The following is a 25,259-nucleotide window of genomic DNA, read 5'->3' as shown; positions in this document are numbered from 1 at the left end:
CGGGGCAACAAAGATGTATAAATACCACATGTAGTTACCGATGGATTTAGATGCAAGGGATGCTACATATGGGGGACCCCTGTGCAGCTTACCGCCTAGCAAGTGCTCGATACTGCAGAGAGAGACACCATATCTGAGTTAGCATCAATCCCTGTGTGGTCAGCATTATGCAGAAACCAACTCCAAATTAATTGATTTTTAAAAACTGTTGATTATGGGAACAAAAAAGTCCACAGCTCATTATTAATGATGAATTATAACCTCCAGACAAGTTCTCAAACCATGGAGGTTCCTGTTTAATCACGAAAACACATAATGTCATCCTTCGGAGAGGCCGGATATAATGTTTCGCAGCAGTTCCAGAGTCATAAAATCAAATGAATAATCATGATTTATGAAAGAAAATAGTTCCAGTCGGCTTGCAGTAAAATAATTAATGAGATTTTCTTTGGTATATTTCACCATTCAATACATTGATTCATGATCCCAAAAGTTTTCATTGACGAGCAGTGACAATTAACCTCTAGAGAGTCTTCTCTGTGATTTAGAAGGGAAAGCACCTGGTTAAGCTGGTCAGCTACAACAAAGAAAACTCCATCTGCTGATAATTAAAGAAAGAGAGGAAATTTATCACATTTCCCAGGAGACATTTCTGGGCAAAATAAAGAGAAAGTTTTGGAGATATTTGTCTTTATTTGCAAGCTTTAGTGAAACCTCAGTGTTTCCATCCCTGGTCGAGGCAGCGAGGCTTGTTGCAGATGTACATGTAACGTACAACATTAATAGTCATGGCATCTAGATCAATTCTTGGTGTCCAGGGTCATTTTCAACATCATTGAACATTTTCTAGTCACTTTTAGGGCATCTTGTCATGCTTCAACATTGGCATGGCCCCATCAGATACAAGTTTATGGTTTTTTTTCCAACTGCAAGACATTTGTGGACCCAAATTTAGGGAAGAGGTATGTCAAAAGTCAAAAATGAAGCTATGACAATTTTTACGAAGGGTCCGGTATTCTAAGGTGCGGATTAACAGACTGTCTGCAAGGGTACATTCACACTTGCGGCAGAGGATTCCGGCAGGCACATTTTTTTGCAAGTGTTCCGGAATTTTGGACGGAGATAAAACCGCAGCATGCTGTGGAATTATCTCCGTCCTGAAAAGTCAAAAAGACTGAACTGAAGACATCCTGATGCACCCTGAACGGATTGCTCTCCATTCAGAATGCATTAGGATAAAACTGATCAGTTCTTTTCTGGTATTGAGCCCCTAGGACGGAACTCAATGCCGGAAAAGAATAACGCTAGTGTGAAAGTACTCTAAGATACACTATGGTCGTCATCCAGAACCACAGCCATCAAACTCATAGCTGCTACCAGTCCTCCTAGACCACTCTGGTTGGTAGGAAGCTAAGGCTACTCCTAGATGTTCACCAGAACCCACTGCAAGGCAGGATGGACTTGGCTACTAGGGACCCAGGGAGCATCTGCAGAGTAAGGCAGCTTATACCTATGCAAGCAGTGTCGGACTGGGGAGCCTAGGGCCCACCAGTGGAATTGATTCTGGGGGCCCACCCTGCAGCTAGTGTATGTAGAGATATAACTTATTTATGTTAGGGGTTTTTGAGCATTTCCTCCCATTCAGGCCACTTTATTTTAGTGATTTTTCATTTTATAGATGGAATGTGCCATTGTGCAATGCTGGTAACATTCCTGAGCACCTGGTAGCCTGTGTCACATGGCCTGTTATAGGTTGGGCTTGCAGCCCTATCCCCTCCCCCACTGCATGAGTGATCTCACTATGGAGGTATGTGGGAGCTTGGCTGTGAGTTAGATCTTAGCACCATTCAGACCGTGTTCACACACCGTAGGTAGTCTAGTGGTAGGACCTATGCCACACTGAGATACCTTGACGGTGGTGCAAAAGGGCTCCGTTGTGTTCCTGACTGGAGTACATTGGCTAAAGTCTCCGTTTTTAACATCAGCCTGAGGGATTGGCCAGTATTATCACTTGCATATCATTGTGGTGCACCTTTTCCAGTGATTTTTGTATTTGTATATTTTCATGCACACACTACTCTATCTTGTGTAGGATGCCCTTGTGCTGCATGTGATCCGCTGCCGACATCCTCCATTGTATGCAATGTTTGCTAGGTATTGCCGATAGCAACGGATCACATGCGGAGGAATTACTCCCCCGATTATAAACACGCCACAGTGTTTGGGGTTTGTGAGCATTTCCTCCCATTCAGGCCACTTTATTTTAGTGATTTTTGTTTATGATTTGACCTCATGAACGTGTGTATTTCAGCATTTGACGTACTGTTCAAGCAGATGTAGCAATCATAGGCCTCTGCTGTCACAGGACCAAGCTGGTTGCTGGTCCTTTTGTTTTTTGTCCAAGACAGAGACTACACAAGACACCACTCTTCAGAATGTCGACGGCATAGAACAGACAGTAACATGCGTGCCTGCACCATCAATGCATCATTGCAAGAGTCCAGCATTTTGCATCAAGGTAAACTACGGGTCCTGAAAGTCAGGGCATCTGGGAGTACAGACAGCACACGGATGTCATCTGTGTGCTGTCCACATCTGTGTACCTGGTCCACAAATTATACAGCATGCCCTATTCATGTCCGTATTGTGAACAAGAATAGACATTTCTAGTAATGGGAGTGAGAAAAATGTGGATTGCACACGGAAACAAATTACATAATATAACATAGTCTCAAAAAGCAGCAAGTGCACAACCCCATATGCAGTTGTGCATTTATAACCGGGGGAGCAAATCCTGCACTTGTGGTCCGTTGCTAATGGCGATCCCCAGCAAGAAATGCGTACAATGGAGGATGCCTGCAGCAGACCACAAGTGCTACATAGACATCCTACACCAGATGGCAAAATGTGTGGATGTAATTGACTATATCAAATAAACATTTAGAAAAATAGGTGCACTACTGTGGTGGATGCAATCAACAAAATCTGACAAAACCCTCACACTGATGTTAAAAATGAGACTTTAGCCAATATATCCTTATATGAAGGACATACCGGAGCCCATGCACCACGTCAAGGTATCTCAGGTGGCACGGGACCTAACGCTAACCTACCTGTGCCATATGGGCAATACCAAGGGCCAGTGGGTGAATTACAGAAGCCAGTGTGCTCTCCGCATCCATTCCGTCCCAATAGAGAATGAATGGGTCCGAACCCGTTCTGCACAATTGCGGAACGCATGCGGACCACACTTGCGGACGTGTGAATGGAGCCTAAATAGGATACCCAAGTCCATTGTCTCAGATAGAGGTGTCCAGTTTGTCTTGAGATTCTGGAGAGAATATAGCAACAGTTTAGGGCTTAAACTCTCCTTTTCACCTGCATTCCATCCTGAGACAAATGGACAAACTGAAAGGGTCAAGCAGATTTTGGAGCTGTTTTTAAGATGCTTTGTTTCCGACTGTCAGAACAAGTGGAAGAGGTTTGTGCCACTTGCATAAAAAAACATGTCAGCTCTTCTAGTGGCATCTCACCTTCTTATTGTAATTATGGCTTTAATCCACGCTTTTCTTCAGTCTCTGAGCAAATTCTGTGATTTCTGTGGTAGATGCTATTGAGAACGATTTGTGCACAGTTTGGACCCAGGCTAACAAGAACAATTTAAACAAACTAATAAAAAGCATTTTTTTGGGTCCGAACTTCGGGACACATTTATTAAGACCTGTGTTTTAGACGCCGGTCTTAATAAAGGCCCATAGCTGGCAGTGGATCTGCCGAAGTTATGAAGAGGCGCAGCCCTCTCCATAACTTCAGCGCATCTAGTACGCATCCAGTAAGCCTCCGAGCTGTCTTACATTTAGTACATTTTCTCCACCTAAAACATACATAGAAAATGGTGAATGATGAGATGGGCCTGAGGGCCCTCCCCCTTCCCCACCCATGCCGCAATTTTGGAACTGGGGTGAAAGGGGCAAAGGCGTATTTCAGCTAAGTAAATGACTTCCTTCGTGTTCGGAGAATTTGTCCGGCCTTCTATAAAAAAAATTGGGCCTCAAAGTACCATCTGGTAAACTTGCTCCTAAGTTTATTGCACCATATAATATCACATCTGTTATAAACCTGGTATCTTCTCGCCTTCTATTATGACACTTGTTCAAGATCCATGATGTTTTTCATAAATCATTGCTTAAGAAGAACATTCCTCCTGTGATTCCTCCACCTAAACCTCCTGATCCGGTGGTAATTCTAGGCGAGGTTGAGTATGAGGTGAAGAAAATTCTTGAGTCTTGGAGAGTTCAGAGATATCTGCAGTACATCCTGTAATTTATTGGAAGGGATATGGTGCTGAGGAGAGAACATGGGTGCCGGCTCGGGATGTTCATGCTCCTCGTTTAATAAGATAGCTTGACCATAAAGCCTGCTCCCCAGGTTGAGGGCCTGGTGGCCCCTCTTAGGAGGCGGGGTAATGTTAAGCACTCACTTGTCCAGGCTCCAGCAGTGCAATCTCTGGCCTCGCAGTAGCTAAGCCACACCCCCTGGTGATGCAACAGCATCTTTTGCAACAGGATCCTGGGACTCTCTGCTCTATTAAAACCCCTTCATGGCCATACACCAGTGACATTAATAGTCTCTGACTCACTAGCTGTGTTCCTGGTTCCTGTGCTTGTTGGATTGCTCGTTCCTCTGACCTCGGTTTGTTTTCTGACCACTCTAAATCTCTCGCTTGGTACTGCGTTGCCCGTCTGGTTCTGATCTCGGCTTTTCTTCTGACCACACTCTGTCTCTTGTTTGGTACTGCATAACCTGTCTGGTTCTGACCCACTTACGTGCGACCCTGTTTTTGTAAAAACCAAGACTGAAGTATAGTCAATAGAACCACAACAGAAATGCCTATCCTACAAAATAAGTAAAAAACAACAATTTTTTATTAGACAAAAATAACACATAGACATTTAAAAAATTGTATACAATAGAACTTTTTGTTGGTGAAAGATGACCCCTGAGGAAGCCGGACTGCGCCGGCGATACGCGTGGGGCGTCTTTCTTCATGTCTCACAGGTCCACTTTGCCAGCTCCCCCACAGGTCATGGCTCTTATATTCTGACCAGATCTGGTCCTATTCTTATTCCTTTGATGCCATATTATATTTTGATGTAAGGTTTATATGCATTCATATATATGGTTATTGATGTAGCTGGGTTATATACATTTTATGTCCTTATTTTTGGACGTTAGTGGACTCTGTTTAGGTGGTTTTATTTTTCACCAACACAAAGTTCTATTGTATACAATTTTTAAAATGTACTTATTGGCATTTGTGGGATGTGCATTTCTGTTGTGGTTCTCTTGACTGTACTTCAGTCTTGGTTTTTCCATAGTGTGTTTTGGACCACTTTTGCACTCCCGAATGTTGATTCATATCTGTGTGCCCCCTTAATCTTATTGTTGCGACCCTGTTTTTGTGTTGTATTTTCTTTCGGTGTTTGTCCGTCTCTGCACCTTAATAGTATAGGGACTGTTTACCAGTTGCAGTCTTGCTACCTAGGGCTTGTACTGCTAGTAGGTAGGTAAAGGGGGCTGGGTTGTAGGTCAGGGCTCACTGTCCATGTCTGTCTCTACCTAAAGGCATTACAGATTCAGGTGAAGACCTTATCATCTGTATTCAGGATCACAATACCTGACAAGCAGAGCAGATAGCAGGATGAGGCAGCTCAGTGTTCTGACGTAACTTGTCCACTTGTGTGATTAGGAAAAATTTTGTGTGTACTAATAGGACATTTTATTTTCCCTAATAATGTCTCCACAGAAAGAAAAGAGCCATTATAACTAAAGAAAGGTATTTGGGAGTAAATTTATAATAAAGTAATGTTTAAGTATTTTCAGTAATTTTATTTTATGAATTCCAAGAGAACCCCATTAACATAAAAATGTGATTTAACCACCTCCGGACCGCCGAACGCAGCGACGCGTCCTGGAGGTGGTTGATTCATTCCTCCTGGACGCGCCGGCGCGTCCTCTCGCGAGACGCGAGATTTCCTGTGAACGCGCGCACACAGGCGCGCGCGCTCACAGGAACGGAAGGTAAGCGAGTGGATCTCCAGCCTGCCAGCGGCGATCGTTCGCTGGCAGGCTGGAGATGTGATTTTTTTTAACCCCTAACAGGTATATTAGACGCTGTTTTGATAACAGCGTCTAATATACCTGCTACCTGGTCCTCTGGTGGTCCCTTTTGTTTGGATCGACCACCAGAGGACACAGGTAGCTCAGTAATATGTTGCACCAAGCACCACTACACTACACCCCTCCCCCTGTCACTTATTAACCCCTTATTCACCCTTGATCACCCCTGATCACCCTATATAGACTCCCTGATCACCCCCTGTCATTGATCACCCCCCTGTAAGGCTCCATTCAGAGGTCCGTATGAATTTTACGGATCCACTGATAGATGGATCGGATCCGCAAAACACATACGGACGTCTGAATGGAGCCTTACAGGGGAGTGATCAATGACGGAGGTGATCACCCCATATAGACTCCCTGATCACCCCCCTGTCATTGATCACCCCCCTGTCATTGATCACCCCCCTGTAAGGCTCCATTCAGAGGTCCGTATGAATTTTACAGATCCACTGATAGATGGATCGGATCCGCAAAACACATACAGACGTCTGAATGAAGCCTTACAGGGGAGTGATCAATGACGGAGGTGATCACCCCATATAGACTCCCTGATCACCCCCCTGTCATTGATCACCCCCCTGTCATTGATCACCCCCCTGTAAGGCTCCATTCAGACGTCCGTATGATTTTTACGGATCCACTGATAGATGGATCGGATCCGCAAAACACATACGGACGTCTGAATGGAGCCTTACAGGGGAGTGATCAATGACGGAGGTGATCACCCCATATAGACTCCCTGATCACCCCCCTGTCATTGATCACCCCCCTGTAAGGCTGCATTCAGATGTCCGTATGATTTTTACGGATCCACTGATACATGGATCGGATCCGCAAAACACATACGGACATCTGAATGGAGCCTTACAGGGGAGTGATCACCCCATATAGACTCCCTGATCACCCCCCTGTCATTGATCACCCCCCTGTCATTGATCACCCCCCTGTCATTGATCACCTCCCTGTAAGGCTCCATTCAGATATTTTTTTGGCCCAAGTTAGCGGAATTATTTTTTTTTTTCTTACAAAGTCTCATATTCCACTAACTTGTGTCAAAAAATAAAATCTCACATGAACTCACCATACCCCTCACGGAATCCAAATGCGAAAAAATTTTTAGACATTTATATTCCAGACTTCTTCTCACGCTTTAGGGCCCCTAAAATGCCATGGCAGTATAAATACCCCACATGTGACCCCATTTCGGAAAGAATACACCCCAAGGTATTCCGTGAGGGGCATATTGAGTCCATGAAATATTGAAATTTTTGTCCCAAGTTAGCGGAAAGGGAGACTTTGTGAGAAAAAAAAATATATCAATTTCCGCTAACTTTGCCGAGATATTTCTCTCACCCAGCATGAGTATATGTAAAAAGACACCCCAAAACACATTGCCCAACTTCTCCTGAGTACGGCGATACCACATGTGTGACACTTTTTTGCAGCCTAGGTGGGCAAAGGGGCCCACATTCCAAAGAGCACCTTTCGGATTTCACAGGTCATTTACCTACTTACCACACATTAGGGCCCCTGGAAAATGCCAGGGCAGTATAACTACCCCACAAGTGACCCCATTTTGGAAATAAGACACCCTAAGGTATTCGCTGATGGGCATAGTGAGTTTATAGAACTTTTTATTTTTTGTCACAAGTTAGTGGAAAATGATGATTTTATTATTTATTTATTTTTTCTTACAAAGTCTCATATTCCACTAACTTGTGACAAAAAATAAAAACTTCCATGAACTCACTGTGCCCATTAGCGAATACCTTGGGGTGTCTTCTTTCCAAAATGGGGTCACTTGTGGGGTAGTTATACTGCCCTGGCATTCTAGGGGCCCAAATGTGTGGTAAGTTGTTTGAAATCAAAATCTGTAAAAATTGGCCGGTGAAATCCCTAAGGTGCTCTTTGGAATATGGGCCCCTTTGCCCACCTAGGCTGCAAAAAAGTGTCACACATGTGGTATCTCCGTACTCAGGAGAAGTTAGAGAATGTGTTTTGGGGTGTCATTTTACATATACCCATGCTGGGTGAGATAAATATCTTGGTCAAATGCCAACTTTGTATAAAAAAATGGGAAAAGTTGTCTTTTGCCAAGATATTTCTCTCACCCAGCATGGGTATATGTAAAATGACACCCCAAAACACATTCCCCAACTTCTCCTGAGTACGGAGATACCACATGTGTGACACTTTTTTGCAGCCTAGGTGGGCAAAGGGGCCCATATATGCACACGACAGTTGTTTTTTGCGTCCGCAAATTGTGCGTCCGCAAAAAAAACGGATGCGGCATTCGTTTTTTTTGGAGGAGCCATTTTTTTCCACAGATCCCTTGTAATAAATGCCTATCCTTGTCCGCAAATGTGAAAAAAGTAGGACATGCACTATTTTTTTTTGCTGAAGGGAAACACGGACGACGGACGCGGAACACAAACGGATGAACTATCAGCATTTTTTTGCTGACCCATTGAAATGAATGGGTCCCCATACTATCCGCTAAAAAAATGGAACGGAGGCCGAGAAAAACAACTGTCGTGTGCATGAGGCCTAATAGAAATGTTTTTTGGTTTTTTTTCATCTTGATTAGTTCCAAAGACATCTTAAAGCACTTATTTTCTCCTTTTTTTTCCTTTTTAAAGTAAAAAGGCATTATATGTTATCATCTCAGAGCCCCAATCTAGAACATTTCTTTCATAAAGCTCCCATCTCCTACTTACGGAAGATTGATTAGAATTATTTTTATGCTTTGCCAACTGGTGGATTAAGTTTTTTTTACCTGAAAGACTTATTGTAAACTTTGAGTCTTTTGTGTTTATATCATTTTCACAACATAAGGCCTCTTTTGTAATATCCCTGTCGACTTTGTTATGTTCCAAACCTTTGCAGATACTACAACCCTTTCATCTTCTTCCAAACTTTGATTTAGAGACAAATCTTAATTGATGTGGCTCATAGTGATAATTCCAGCAAGTGCCGAGCTTATCAAAGCTGAAACCCCTCCACTGGCAGCCATTCATGTAAGGTGGAAAAAGTAACTTACTATCAAATAATCTCAAATAAGCTTGGGCCTTCAAAGTTATAGAATAATATTTATTAATAATAATAATTTGACTTGGTTAAGTCTATAATGATATGGTGTTATATCAACTTTTAGGGATATTGGTTATAAAGCCAGCAGAAAAATGGGCAGGACGCCAAATGTCAGTAGACAGCCAGGAAAGGTCATCAATATCTAATGGATTGGGGTCCGACTTCTGGCACCCCCAGCGACCAGCTGTTTGAAGAGGATGTGGCGCCCTGGTGAGCACTGCAGCCTCTTCCTGGAGCAAGTTCATTGGTCACATGATCTACTAAAAATAATGGGCCTTGGCTGCAATACCATACATCGCCACTATAAACTGTACAGCATTGTGATTGGTGTGCTGTGAAGGGGCCACAGCACTCATCGAAGCACCAAAGCCTCTTCAAACAGCTGATCAGTGGTGGTGCCAAGTGTCAGCCTGCCTCACCACTAATCGGATATTGAAGACGTATCTTGAGGAATAGAGACATTAAAGGAGTATTCCTATCTGAGACAATTGTGTCCACATTGTCTGATAGGTGCGGGTCCCACCTCTGGGACCCACACCAAAACCGCAAACGGAGCAGGGAAGGTGGTGGCCAGAGGGCCCCAGCCACCACCAAGTGCTCAACCCATAGCAGTGAATGGGAGTGCACCACGCTTGCAAGGCCACCGCTCTCATTCATTTCTATGGTGCCAACGGAAATTTCTCGGCTATTTTCGGCGGCCTCATAGAAATGAATAGAGAGCAGCTCCTAGGGATATGCCCCATTGTCTGAGATGGAAAAATCCATTTAAAAATTTAGATCAGTGGAGATCTGATCATTGAGACCCCGACGATCTCTAGAATAATGGGAGCATGTGAATAGCATGCTCTCTCCTCGCTGCACAAGATGGTTTCCATAGAAGTCTATGGGCTATCTCAATTCCATCTTCTGCAGTCCTGGGGAGAACTCGATATGCGAGGACTTCTCTCCCCTCGTTCTACAGATCATTGGGGGTCTCAACACTCAGACCCCCGATCTAAACTTTTTATGTGTCTCCAAACTTTTTTTAAAAAAAGTTAGTGACCCTTTAATGAATTAGGTGCATGGATTTATTCTATGGAAATAGTTTGTGTTTTCACTTATTACAATTATTGTCAACTCTAAAAATATATTAAATATAAATTTTAGAAGTTTGAAATCCTTATGAACTGAATGATTTCTTAATAAAAAGCACTGAAGCAATTGTCCAGTAAAGGGTCATTGAGTTTTCATAAAACTTTTGATATGTCATAGAGGCACATCAAAAGTTTTGATAGGTGGGGGTTTTGAGAGCTGTGACCCTCCGATTGCTAGAATGAGGAGAGAGAAGTGCTCGCATATCATGCTCTTTTCCCTCACTGCAGAGGATGGTCCGTAGACTTCTAGAGAGAACTCAATATGGGTGTGCTTCTCTCTCCTCGTTCTATGGATTGGTGCGTAGACCCCCACTGATCTAAAATGCCAATATTTCTTTTATGAGAATTTAGTAACCCTTTAAAAACCACAAAGAAATCCTGGGATGCACTAACATAACAAATATTACTCACCTAGCCGCCTCCACCAATCCAGTGTCCCCGCTGATCTCTGGTGCTTTCCTGCAATGATGTTGTTGTGACCAACCACACCACTGCAGCCAATTCAATGGATAGTGAATAGCTACAGTGAATACATACCAGTAGTAGCAACATCATCACTGCAGAACAAACGTGGATTTTACAGGTGAATAATATTTATTTGGTTATTTTACCACATCCTCTGCTTTATTTACAGTATTTAAAGTAGCACTCCCACAAATATTTTATTCTCTGACCTGTTAAAAAGGAACATGATGTAATTAGTGTCTGTATTTGTGAGTTATAACCTCCCTTCTGATCCTCAGCTTTGCCATGTCACCAACTCTCTGATCTCCAACTGACACAGGACAGGAAGTCAGTTACTTCTCTATTCATTCCTATGAGACTGACATTGAGGCTCCCCTAGGAATACATAGAGAAACTGGCTTCCTGTCCCCACATAATATGCTGTGTCAGATGGAGATCAGAGTGTTGGTCACGTGACACAGCTGAGGATCAGAAGGTAGGAGATAAGGCACAAATACAGTCATAGGTAAGAAGATTACCTACACTACAGTTTACATCATGTACGTTTCTAAGAGGTAAGATAATAAACATTTTTGTGGGAGTGCTACTTTAAGTTTCCCTAACAACCCTTTTAAGGGTGCACACAAAAAAAAGGCAGATCAGTTGGCTTCTGGGGTCCCTTAAAGAGAAGGGTCAGCCTTGGTTGGTACTTTCCACATTTCTACTAGTTAATGAGAACCAGTGGCGTAACTAGAAATGACTGGGCCCCACAGCAAATTTTGGAATGCCCCCCCTCTCCTCCCGTGCAACCCTCCCTCATTAAGCTAGTGAAGATCTCTCTTTCAGACCAGACCCGGAAGCCGCTCCGTCTATTTCCTACAAGTATATACTGTATATCATTTCACTGTATATTATGTCATTGTATAACACTGTTGAGGGGCCCTGACAATAAAATATTTTAGTCCTCCTTCTTGGTGGGCCCCAAATCAGCCCCTTCCCCTGGCTCCCCTATAGCTATGCCCCTGGTGAGAACCTGGGCAGGAGTCTGCTAATGAGAAACTAAAATTTTTGGAAACAAAGACATGGAAAATCTGGCCCTAGGGTCATGGAAAAGGTGTGGAGGGGGAAACAAACCACAGTCGTTCTTGCCCAGGGGCAGCACCATGATGAGGGGCTCATTTTGATCTGTGCTGTGGGACCCCTCCTTTCTGGATAGGCCGCCTTAAGCTCACATTAGCTAATAATGAAGAGAACAACATACAGGTGAAACTTGAAAAATTAGAATATCGTGCAAAAGTCCATTTATTTCAGTAATGCAAATTAAAAGGAATTGCATTAATGTAGCTTAAAATTAGAATGTTGTGAAAAGGTTCAATATTCTAGGCTCAAAGTGTCACACTCTAGTCAGCTAATTAATAACTACCCCCTGAGCAAAGGGTACCTCAAAATTGTGACTTGGGGTTTCATAAGCTGTAAGCCATAATCATCCAAATTATAACAAATAAAGGCTTCACATATCTCGCTTTGCATGTAATGAGTCTATCTCTCATATGTTAGTTTCACCTTTTAAGTTGCATTACTGAAATAAATGAACTTTGCACGATATTCAAATTTTTCGATTTTCACCTGAATCTCCTCAGAGATCCCCTGCTAAACTAATATTCTCTGCTGAATCAGTCTTGAGAGGTAAGATGGCTTTCTGCTCATCAAAGGATCAGATTACATGCTGCCTATAGAAGTATATGGAGAGGGGAGGGGAGGAGGAGTGAGGAAGTGCAGAGAGACATGAACACATGCTGCCCATAGAAGGAATATTAGTGCTGAGAGGTCTTTTTAAAATGTGAAATGTGTAATGCCGCATTGCCCCTGTGGTGGCGCTGCAGGGACATTAAACCTACAGCCACATTTTTATACTGATTTTAGCTGATTCTTGGAGTTCCAGCATTGTGATACTCTATCATCAATTTGTCGTCAGGACATCTTTCCAATGGAAAGGGATTGTCCAACGCAAGCAACCCTTTTAAGATGTCTATAAAGCTGTTTTAAGAGACTGGGTGAGCGCTTAGGCCTCTTCCTAGGTCATCGTTCATGTGGCCTAGATGCAGCTCAGCCCCAATCAAGTGAAAAGACTAAACTGCAATACCAAGCACAGCCGCTATCTAATGGATGGTGGTAAGCTGCAAGAAGGTCCCAGAGCTCACCGGAGTGCCGCACCGTCTTCAAACAGCTGATCAGCGGAGGTGCTAGGAGTTGGGCACCTGCCAATCTGAGGATAGGTTATCAGTATCATACACCCAGAAAACCCCTTTTAACAGTGGCCAAAGCAGGGGCGTTGCTAGGTTAAACATTCGAGGCCTGGGCCCCTGATGTTTTGTCCAAGGCCCCGAATTGCCTGCCTGCCTGTTAGATACAACTGTATTGCCTTCCTCAGGATGGCAATACAATTGGATCTAATGCACTGAATAGCTAAAGGACCTGTGGTGGGATCACAGGTCATGTGACCAGTAAAACAGACAGTGGTTGAGAAGGACCTGCGATTATGTCACCATCATGTGACCAGTGCAGGAGAGGACAGCAGTGAAGAGGAGAAGAAGCTGTGGTGAGGTCTGTACATGAGGAGAGGTAAGTGAAGGGAGAGGCAGAGCAATGCTGGGAGTTGTGGTTATTTAAATGGGACTGTATGTTAGGGCTGAAGGGAGGGATGTTATTTACATGGAACTGTGTGTTGGAGGTGGCTGGTGGGGGAGTCAGGTTATTTACATGGCACTGTATGTTGATAGTGGCTGTAGGAGGGAGTGATGTTATTTATATGGGACTGTATTGATGGTGGCTGTGGGCAGGAGTGATGTTACTTACATGGGACTGAATGTTGGAGGGGGCTGGGGCAAGGTGATGTTATTTACATGAAACTGTATGTTGAAGGCGGCTGTGGGAGGGGATTATGTTATTTACATGGGACTGTATATTGATGGTGACTGTGGAAGGGAGTGATGTTATTTACATGGGACTGAATGTTACAGGGATCTAAGGGAGGGAGTGATGTTACGGTATTTACATGGGACCGAATGTTAAAGGGTGATGTTATTTACATGGGACTGAATTTTGAGGGGGTGATATTTACATAGGATTGCATGTTGGAGGCGGCTGGGGAGCGGGTGATATCATTTTCTTCGACTGTATGTTGAAGGCGGCTCTGCAGAGAAGAGACGAGGCTGAAAAAAGACCAAATGCAGAAGATCTACATCGGAGGAGACGTCACCTGGAGGCACTGGATTTGACAGGTATGTGCTGCTATGTAGCAAATACACCAAAATTAGGTGTGTGGGGGAATTAGGGGGGGGGGTCGACTGGGCCAAATTCATTGGGGCTTGGGCCCTGGATCTTTTGAGACCCTAGCAACACCCCTGGACCAAGGAGTATAACACCATGCACTAAGGAAGTGGAATAGCGTCCTATTAGATTGCACAATTCACACCACCTATGTCATGTCCAGGAATAAACTCTCAGCCAACACAGAACAGATTCAACTCTGTCCCTTGACATATATGTTAATGGGAGAGTTATGTTCTGCGTCACCATCAGTCCTTTAATTCCATTCATTGAGTTATAAAGGCCTCCACATCAGCACTGTAGACAATGCAGTAGAATGGCCACACATGATGTTATTCTGTGCCTGGGAATGACTAACATCCATTAATGCTCCGACAGACATATTGTCCGCTCTGCCGCATTTACATATCAAAGGACAAGTGTAGTCAGTTTTATATCCCTTCGCGCTTCACATGTCACTAGTCCATGAAGGAGCCTCAGAACTATTTATGGGAGGCATTCAGAGCTGTATGGAAGTCTTACATCAACTTAGGAAGGACTGATTGACTACATAAGTTACTTCAAAGCAGATTAGTCCCCAGTTAAAAAAATTATTTTCAATAAATCAATAAAAATATTTCAATAATATGTAAAATGTATAATGTAAAAGCAAGCAAATAATATAACAAAAACAAAGACAGGTGCACTCTGCGGTCTTACTAAGCCCTCAAACTAGTGTTAATATTGAGAGATTAGCCAACATGTCCTACGTGAGGACTTGTCGGAGCCTGAGCACCACGCCAAGGTTTCTCAAGTAGCTCAGGACCTAACGCTAAACCTACCTGGGCCGTATGGGCAATACCAGGAGCCAGTGGGCGAATTACAGGAGAGCAAGGTCCGACTCAAAGCAATCTCCCAGTAACCTCCAGCATGTAACCATGCATACAATGGGAGGAGGCAGAGAGCTCTGAGCCCCACCCAAGACTGGCTGATATAGCCCGGGCCTCACATGTGCACCAGAATGCTGCCTGTAGATGGAAATAAAGGCACATTCAGACTAGGAGTTTCTACACCTCCCAAAAATTCAAAATATAGTTTGTATTTTGAATTTTTTGAAGGTGTAGAAACTCCTAGTCTGAGGGGGCATGTCCTTTCTGCTGCAGCTCTCTCCTTGTAACTGTTACAGTTTCTTAGTCGATGTGACTAGTTTGTCCGTTATGTATAATGGAACAACACAGAACCATTATTTGTGGCCATAGACATGTATTAGGACGGAGCAAAACGCAATGCCTCTTAAAAGATAACTTTCATATTCTTTTGTATTTGCTAGTTTATTAGAGCTAGGCACGTATACCTCAGTGAGTCTGTCAATGATTGCCAAAAGATCTGTAATGACCTTATAATAATGTCTCCTCTCCCTTTCCACTGCTCCCTTAAAAGAACGTTGCTATGGCTCATCTGTCTCCGGATAGGAAGACACAGGGGCGGTCCTTCACACTGCATGCCTGCATTAGGCTTCAGAGTGAGGAGGCGTGTCTCTCAGTAATCCAATCTGATTGGCTGTCAGGGAGCTTCTGGCTACAGCATGTTTGTATTTGACCTGAGGGAATGCAGTTTTGGCCTCAGAGAACTGGCAGAGGAGCCATCTTGAGAAGATCCTCATAATGTAGGATTCAAAACAGTTGTAAATAAGGGGAAAACTCAAGGAAAACAGTGGTAAGTGAAGAAACTAAAGATTACTTTATGCATAATGCTGCTGCAGCAGAAACATGTGCTAAAATAGATTTTTTTTTAATGAAAATATGACAGTTATCCTTTAAAGGCTTCTGTTTTGCATTCCATCTTGAAATTCTGTTATATTCCGTTATAACTATGTTATAACGGAACCCTCCAATGGAATTCCCTAACCTGCCCTAACAAGGTGATTATTTTCTTCCCCTGAAAACTGCCGTAAATACTCACTGGTTATTTTGGCCGCTTGTATAGTGGAGGGGGCACATAGTACATTACCTTACCAGATAGGAATTCCGTTTACCGACAGTCACGAGGACATTGTTAATGTGAATTTTATTAATACTCTTTATGGAGAATGGTTTATATTTAAAGTGTATTTTGGGTCCTTTCCAATCACTTTATAACTCAGGTGGTATAGATTACAATGTACTAGTTTATGTGTTAGTTTTTCAAAATATTCTTCAGGGCTTTTAGATATATTTAAGCTATTATTCTCGAGATCTCTCAGCTGCTCTTCTAAATATGAAACGTTATACAGTATATGCGCCCAAAACACTTGTCTCAGTTTCATTCACCTTTCACATTTCTTGCTCTTCTTCTTTTGATATAATTTTCATTCACAGTTTTTTTAAATATACTTTTGTGAATAAAAAATAATAATGCACTGTTCCCCCATGTCTGGTTATCGGCATGAAAAAGGACAATGTTTTGTCTTACTTTCCGTCCACTTCAAAGCTAGAAGTTCATGTTTTAAATCTGTAGCTCTACTTGCCCATAAAAATAGTTTTAAAGCATTTTTGTGCATTTGACCTTCCCGAGTCTCGTCATTTGGTTTGAAAACATAAAATTTGAATGGAAGTTAATGCTTGGATGCCGCGGTGGGATTTGTCTTGGACAGTAATAAATGTTCTAGAATAAACCAAAGGGTAAAAAAAATATATATATATGTATATATATATGTAGCTCGGGGAAGAAGATGAATGTATGTAAGTTTTGACTTAAGGGGTTTGTTTTAAATTAAACGACCACAGTCTACAAGGATGTCTGTCCAAGTTACAAGATATGTCTGGTGTTCAGCGAAAAGATCTCATGACAATCGCTGGAGAAATTAGAACACATAATAATAACTCTCACACCGTGTAAGGTTCATGAAAATAAGCTAAAGCCATTAGTTCTGCTATCGAAGCCAACAGATGAGGTAAAGGTGTAAGATACACATACAGATGAAGCAAGAGGTATGGCTTGAGACTCCAGAGTCCAGGCCTCCACCTACATGTGTCTTTCCTTACGTTTCCTCTTCGCTCAAGATATTCTAAAATAAGTGGTGCTTGATGACCAGCTTGGAAAAAAAAAAGAAAAGAAGTTCGATCATCTTGTACCACTCATCTCAGGATGTATTGAGACAAGAGGAAAGGTAGAACATCTGTACAGCACATCAATTTTTGTACTGATATGTTTGATGGGGCTTTGGAGTTCCCGCTCCAAGATCTGGTCTGTGACTGCAGCCTCTGCAGCCCCCAAACTTTTACGAGTAAGGTTTTGCTAGCTCGAAACGCGCCAGTTTATGCCTCGTCTGTGGGTGTGCAGATTTTAAAAGGCTTTCAATAAAAACTCAGGCTAGTTTGTGTGTTCCAGCAGAGAGAAGATTTCCTGTTACTGATAGTCCGGCAGGGTGTAACGGCAGAGAGAAGAATTCCTTTTACTGATAGTCCGGCAGGGTGTTCCAGCAGAGAGAAGAATTCCTTTTACTGATAGTCCAGCAGAGAGAAGAATTCCTTTTACTGATAGTCCGGCAGGGTGTTCCAGCAGAGAGAAGAATTCCTTCTACTGATAGTCCAGCAGAGAGAAGAATTTGTTTTACTGATAGTCCAGCAGGGTGTTCCGGCAGAGAGAAGAAATATTTTTACGGATAGTTCGGCAGGGTGTACCAGCAGAGAGACTAATTCCTTTTACTGATAGTCTGGCAGGGTATTCCAACACATAGAAGAGTTCCGGCAGAGAAAAGAATTCCTTTTACTAATAGTCCGGCAGGGTGTTTCGGCAGAGAAAAGAATTCCTTTTACTGATAGTCCAGCAGGGTTTTCCGGCAGAGAGAAGAATTCCTTTTACTGATAGTCTGGCAGGGTGTTCCGGCAGAGAGAATAATTCCTTTTACTTATAGTCTGGCAGGGTGTTCCCGTAGAGAGAAGAATTAGTTTTACTGATAGTCCGGCAGGGTGTTCCAGCAGAAAAAAGAATGCCTTTTACTGATAGTCCGGCAGGGTGTTCCAGCAGAGAGAATAATTCCCTTTACTGATAGTCTGGCAGGGTGTTCCCGTAGAGAGAATTAGTTTTACTGATAGTCCGGCAGGGTGTTCCAACACATAGAAGAGTTCCGGCAGAGAGAAGAATTCCTTTTACTAATAGTCCGGCAGGGTGTTTCGGCAGAGAAAAGAATTCCTTTTACTGATAGTCCAGCAGGGTTTTCCGGCAGAGAGAAGAATTCCTTTTACTGATAGTCTGGCAGGGTGTTCCGGCAGAGAGAATAATTCCTTTTACTGATAGTCTGGCAGGGTGTTCCCGTAGAGAGAAGAATTAGTTTTACTGATAGTCCGGCAGGGTGTTCCGGCAGAAAAAAGAATGCCTTTTACTGATAGTCCGGCAGGGTGTTCCAGCAGAGAGAATAATTCCCTTTACTGATAGTCTGGCAGGGTGTTCCCGTAGAGAGAATTAGTTTTACTGATAGTCCGGCAGGGTGTTCCAACACATAGAAGAGTTCCGGCAGAGAGAAGAATTCCTTTTACTAATAGTCCGGCAGGGTGTTTCGGCAGAGAAAAGAATTCCTTTTACTGATAGTCCAGCAGGGTTTTCCGGCAGAGAGAAGAATTCCTTTTACTGATAGTCTGGCAGGGTGTTCCGGCAGAGAGAATAATTCCTTTTACTGATAGTCTGGCAGGGTGTTCCCGTAGAGAGAAGAATTAGTTTTACTGATAGTCCGGCAGGGTGTTCCGGCAGAAAAAAGAATGCCTTTTACTGATAGTCCGGCAGGGTGTTCCGGCAGAGAGAATAATTCCCTTTACTGATAGTCTGGCAGGGTGTTCCCGTAGAGAGAATTAGTTTTACTGATAGTCCGGCAGGGTGTTTCGGCAGAAAGAAGAATTCCTTTTACTGATAGTCCGGCAGGGGTTTCTGGCAGAAAGAAGAATTCCTTTTAATGATAGTCCGGCAGTGTGTTCCGGCAGACAAAAGAATTCCTTTTACTGATAAACCAGCAGGGTGTTCCAGCAGAAAGAATTCCTTTTACTGATAGTCTGGCAGGGTGTTCCAGCACAGATATATACATTGCAGATATAGCAGAACTGAGTTTCTAATGGCTGTAGGCGAGTCTTGAACCCATTGGGTTATCATTGTGCAAATTCTACTCTGCTATGTCTGCAACAAGCCCCTGAGGATCTGGAGTAGTGAATGGGATTGGCAGTGGCCTTGATGAGAGGTTGTGTCACGGTGTATACCCTCAGAAGATTGCTCCCTGGGGATCGGTGCAGTGAAATTGTGATTCAAAGAATCAGAGAAGAAGTAAAATAATAAAAGTCATTTGGTACAACGTGCAATTCCTGTCCCCACATGATGAGGTATGGTGGTTGGCAAAGTGGCAGTTTGATGGCATCTCTGATATGCTATCTTGTTTACATCTTTCTCCCTTGACCTTCTGGCTATAAGCTCTAAGCTGGCACTTGTGGATCTAGGTGTCCACTCTGTAATGCAGGCATTGAGTTGGCCTGTACTGGATGTTATCTAGACGATGGGTGTCTGATCCTTCGTCCCTCACCTACAACATGGCCTGTAAAGCTTTGGCTTGCTGGTCACTCTGCTGACTATTAACACTGTAGCTTTTCAGGTTTACTGGTGCTCTTGAAGTCTTAGTGTAGTAGTGATCTCACTGGAGAATTGGATCTGAAGCTAGTCCCTAAGATCTTTGGAGTAGAAGCAATTGGACGTACCTCCTTCCGCCTCACTGTCCTAGCTAGCACCCCCATCCTGGCATGAAGCAGGACCAGCCTACTCCTACTAAGAGAGGAGAAACAGGCTGGTTAACCCTGTCCCTGTCAACCATACTTTTGTGTGCTGTACGTAACATAGCAATAGCATGACAAAAGATAACATTTCAAAGCAATTGCAGATACCTCTGGGTCTGGGATACTGCACATCTGCACTGCTATAAGATTTCTGTTACAATGGACAGTTCCCAGAACTGTAACTAAATCCACCAGTCCTGCACTTAGTTCCATTCCGTCATACATGTTCTTTATTATGACACCCCCTTTTTATAACACCATAAAACACATTGATTTCTTTTATTTGTTCATTTTAATCTATTTTTTTTTATTCCCTGCAACAAAGTATCACAGAATAAACTATTAAACTTCCTAAAGTGCTCAGAGCCGGGCATTTGATACATATTTTATTTGGAAGCGAGGAGTCATTTCCTTTAACCTGGAAGTTTGGAGGACTTGTCACATGCATATTTATCCCCTCTCTTCTCCAAGCTTTTGTAGAAAGGAAATTGAATAATTTTGTTACATAATGCTATGCCGGCCTTTTATGACACTGCAGATTCTTGTTTGAACTGATGAAAATTGTTCCAAAAGAACGCAGGGGGTAACTGGAGGGGTGACGGGCCCCATCTACTGACACACAACTTATGGGTTTGGGATGCAGGGAGGGAATTTAGATTATACCGATATGGCTTCTATTAATAACCATTGTGTAGTATCACTTTTATTATCTAGCTGATTATCACTGGAGAGTCTGGGGCAATACCTTACAACAGGGCAATTTTGGAGTTCTGGAGATATACGTCCATGTCTATTACTGTGAGCTAGATAGAAAGCTGCTTGTGAGGGATATCATAGGTTTATTTAGGATTTGTTATTGGGTTGGCCCACAAATTACATTTCTGTACTGTATATTTCAGACTATAAGATGGCTCTGACTATAAGACGCAACACAGCCAACCAACAGAAAATGAGGAAAAAAAAAATTCTACTTGTAAAACCTTCCCTAGTGTTGAAATGAAGTGGAGGGTGAAGATTACTAACTTTGGGGTCTAGCGTAGAGGGGGTTAATAGTTTTAGTCAGCTCCTGGTAACCTTAGTGTCTCATCTGATGACCATTACAACAAACAGCAATGGCGCATATGATCACCTCATTAAATGTACCCATCCAAAATAAATGTGTCTCCTGTCCTTGCTCTATAGTGCCCTACATGCTTGCTCTACTAGAGTATTATTTAATTTTCTTTTTTTTTTTTTTACAGTTGTAGAGTCGAATTTCCTTGTGCTTCATGGTAGCAAATCGATTTAACCTGAAATGTGCAAAAATAAATAAATAAATAAATAAATCATACTCACCTGCTCCATTTGCTTGTGAAGGGCCGGCCGCCTCCATCTTGCTTGAAGATTTCTACCAAAATCCTGAGCTTGGTGACGTATGATGTCACCACTCCGGCCGGTGTGATGACGTCATTTCGGGCCATGCGAGATCGAGGGCAAGATGGTGGCAGCTGCAAATGGAGCAGGCAAGTATTATTTTTTATTTCTTTATTTTTATTTTACACCGTGTTATGTATATCAGATGTCGCAATCATGTATAAACGCAGCATTCGAACCCACTACTTACAGAGAAATGCGCTTCGTGATGAAGTAATTCTTCAGAAAGCAAATTTTTTTGTACAATTCAACGAAGCTGCAGAATCGAATTTTCAAATACTCTGCTCATCTCTAATCATGGCATTGTACAAGTGTACACACACAACTCTACAGTATGCACATTATACACACACAACTCTACAGTATGCACATTATACACACACAACTCTACAGCATGCACATTATACACACACAAACCTGCAGTACACACATTATACACACACAACTCTACAGCATGCACAGTATACACACACAACTCTACAGTATGCACATTATACACACACAACTCTACAGTATGCACATTATACACACACAACTCTACAGTATGCACATTATACAAACACATTATACACACACAACTCTACAGCATGCACATTATACAAACACATTATACACACACAACTCTACAGTATGCACAGTATACACACACAACTCTACAGTATGCACATTATACACACACAAACCTGCAGTACACACATTATACACACACAACTCTACAGTATGCACATTATACACACACAACTCTACAGCATGCACAGTATACACACACAACTCTACAGCATGCACATTATACAAACACATTATACACACACAACTCTACAGCATGCACATTATACACACACAACTCTACAGTATGCACATTATACACACACAAACCTGCAGTGCACACATTATACACACACAAACCTGCAGTACACACATTATACACACACAACTCTACAGCATGCACAGTATACACACACAACTCTACAGCATGCACAGTATACACACACAACTCTACAGCATGCACAGTATACACACACAACTCTACAGCATGCACATTATACAAACACATTATACACACACAACTCTACAGTATGCACATTATACACACACAAACCTGCAGTGCACACATTATACACACACAAACCTGCAGTGCACACATTATACACACACAAACCTGCAGTACACACATTATACACACACAACTCTATAGCATGTACATTATACACACACAACTCTACAGTATGCACATTATACACACACAAACCTGCAGTGCACACATTATACACACACAAACCTGCAGTGCACACATTATACACACACAAACCTGCAGTACACACATTATACACACACAACTCTACAGTATGCACATTATACACACACAACTCTACAGCATGTACATTATACAAACACATTATACACACACAACTCTACAGCATGCACATTATACAAACACAACTCTACAGCATGCACAGTATACACACACAACTCTACAGCATGCACATTATACACACACATTATACACACACAACTCTACACCATGCACAGTATACAAACACAGTATACACACACAACTCTACAGCATGCACATTATACACACACAACTCTACAGCATGCACATTATACAAACACATTATACACACACAACTCTACAGCATGCACATTATACAAACACATTATACACACACAACTCTACAGCATGCACAGTATACACACACAACTCTACAGTATGTATGCACATTATACACACACAACTCTACAGCATGCACATTATACACACAAAACTCTACAGTAAGCACATTATACACACACATTATACACACACAACTCTACACCATGCACAGTATACAAACACAGTATACACACACAACTCTACAGCATGCACATTATACAAACACATTATACACACACAACTCTACAGCATGCACAGTATACACACACAACTCTACAGCATGCACATTATACACACACAACTCTACAGCATGCACAGTATACACACACAACTCTACAGCATGCACAGTATACACACACAACTCTACAGCATGCACAGTATACACACACAACTCTACAGCATGCACAGTATACACACACAACTCTACAGCATGCACAGTATACACACACAGTATACACACACAACTCTACAGCATGCACATTATACAAACACAACTCTACAGCATGCACATTATACACACACAACTCTACAGCATGCACAGTATACACACACAACTCTACAGCATGCACAGTATACACACACACCTCTAAAGTATGCATATTATACACACACAAAAGTGCGGTACACACATTATACACACACACCAGGGGCTTTGCTAGGGTCTCAAAAGATCCAGGGCCCAAGCCCCAATGATTATGGCCCAGTTCTCTAAGTCGCCATCCACCCCTCCCCCCACACACCGCATTTTTCTGTACTTGCTATACAGAAGCACATACCTCTCACATCCAGGGCCTCCAGGTGACGTCTCCTCCCATGTAGATCTTCTCTGTCATCATCTTCTCCATTTGGTCCGGACAACTTCTTTCAGCTGCTCCTCGTCTCTGCAGAGTGTGACACACAGACATCTTAGTGTCCTCACTTTTCTATCATCATCTCCCAAACTCGAGTCCTATCAGTGTTATCCTGCTGCTCTCTGTGCTCCCCAATACCCCCAAATACTGTCCTGAAGAATAATGAGTGTCCCCATAGTAATAGTGCTCCTCATAGAGATGTGTTTTATAGCTGCTCTATTTCCTGGTTAATTGTTGGTAGTCCTAAATGTGGACCCCCCTCCAGTCAATTAACGTAGAATATCCTGGTTGGATATTTTTCAATTATTTGTCTAAGCAAAGTTACAGCCTTAAAAAGTTGCCATAAGAGATTCAATGTTCTCTATAGTGTTGGGCGCGAATATTCTAATCATGAATTTTTATTGCGAATATCGGCACTTTGAGAATTTGCGAAAATCTAGAACATAGTGCTATATATTCGTAATTGAGAATTTTCTAGTTTTTTTTTTCTTCAGTACTACTGCTTCTTGCTTGTGGGCCAATGAGAAGGCTGCAATATCTTTGTCTCAGCTTAGCAACATCCCTAGCAACCAATAGGAATGTTGCCTACCCCTTGCTATATAAGAACCTCCCCAGCAGCCATTTTCTGCTGTTTTTTTGCAGTTCTGAGAGAGAGAGCAGTGATATTGGGTGCTCTGTGCTTTCATCTGGATCCTATTCCTTATCCAATTACATGACGGAGGTATTGGTTACCTTCCGCTCGACCCCTATAATACTTACCAGACCTTTTGGATGCCTTTCCCACTAAAAGCCCAAAACCCAAAAACCTCCATAAATAACTAATACCCCAATAAAATATGGACACCAGAGTTGGATTTTATCGGCCACAGCAACCGTTTTATTACCATGAAATATAAACCTTTGAATTAGCATAACATAGTTAACAAAAACCCATATGCACCGGCATATGCACCATACCAATTTTCCATATGTATAACATATAATTAATTATGGGGGAGGTCCTTGAAGCCCAAAATAATGAGTTACCCCATCCAGGGTGAGCCATCTTCCCTCCAGCCGATGAGTGGTGCTCGAAGGCACCACTGATGGCCCCCACACTCTGCCACAACCAACCGCCAACCATGGGAGTCCAGCCCCAACCGTGGAGCCCTCCCATCATCCCCACCTGAGAATTTTCCAACTTCAAGGACCTCCCACCGCCACAGCCGCCGTGACAAATTGCTGCTACCACCATCTCTATGCCCGATAAAAACAACCCTTACCAACTTGAACCCCCCCATACTGTTAAAGATCAACTTCTATAAAAACAGGGTGCGTGGGTGGGAACAGGATTAACCTAAAATGGACACTTCTTCTCTCTTCCCTGCCTACTTAAACTCCCCCCGAATATCCG

Source organism: Bufo bufo, chromosome 3, assembly GCF_905171765.1.
Source record: "Bufo bufo chromosome 3, aBufBuf1.1, whole genome shotgun sequence".
NCBI classification, from domain to species: Eukaryota; Metazoa; Chordata; class Amphibia; order Anura; family Bufonidae; genus Bufo; species Bufo bufo.
Note: the sequence above shows the minus strand (reverse complement) of the source record.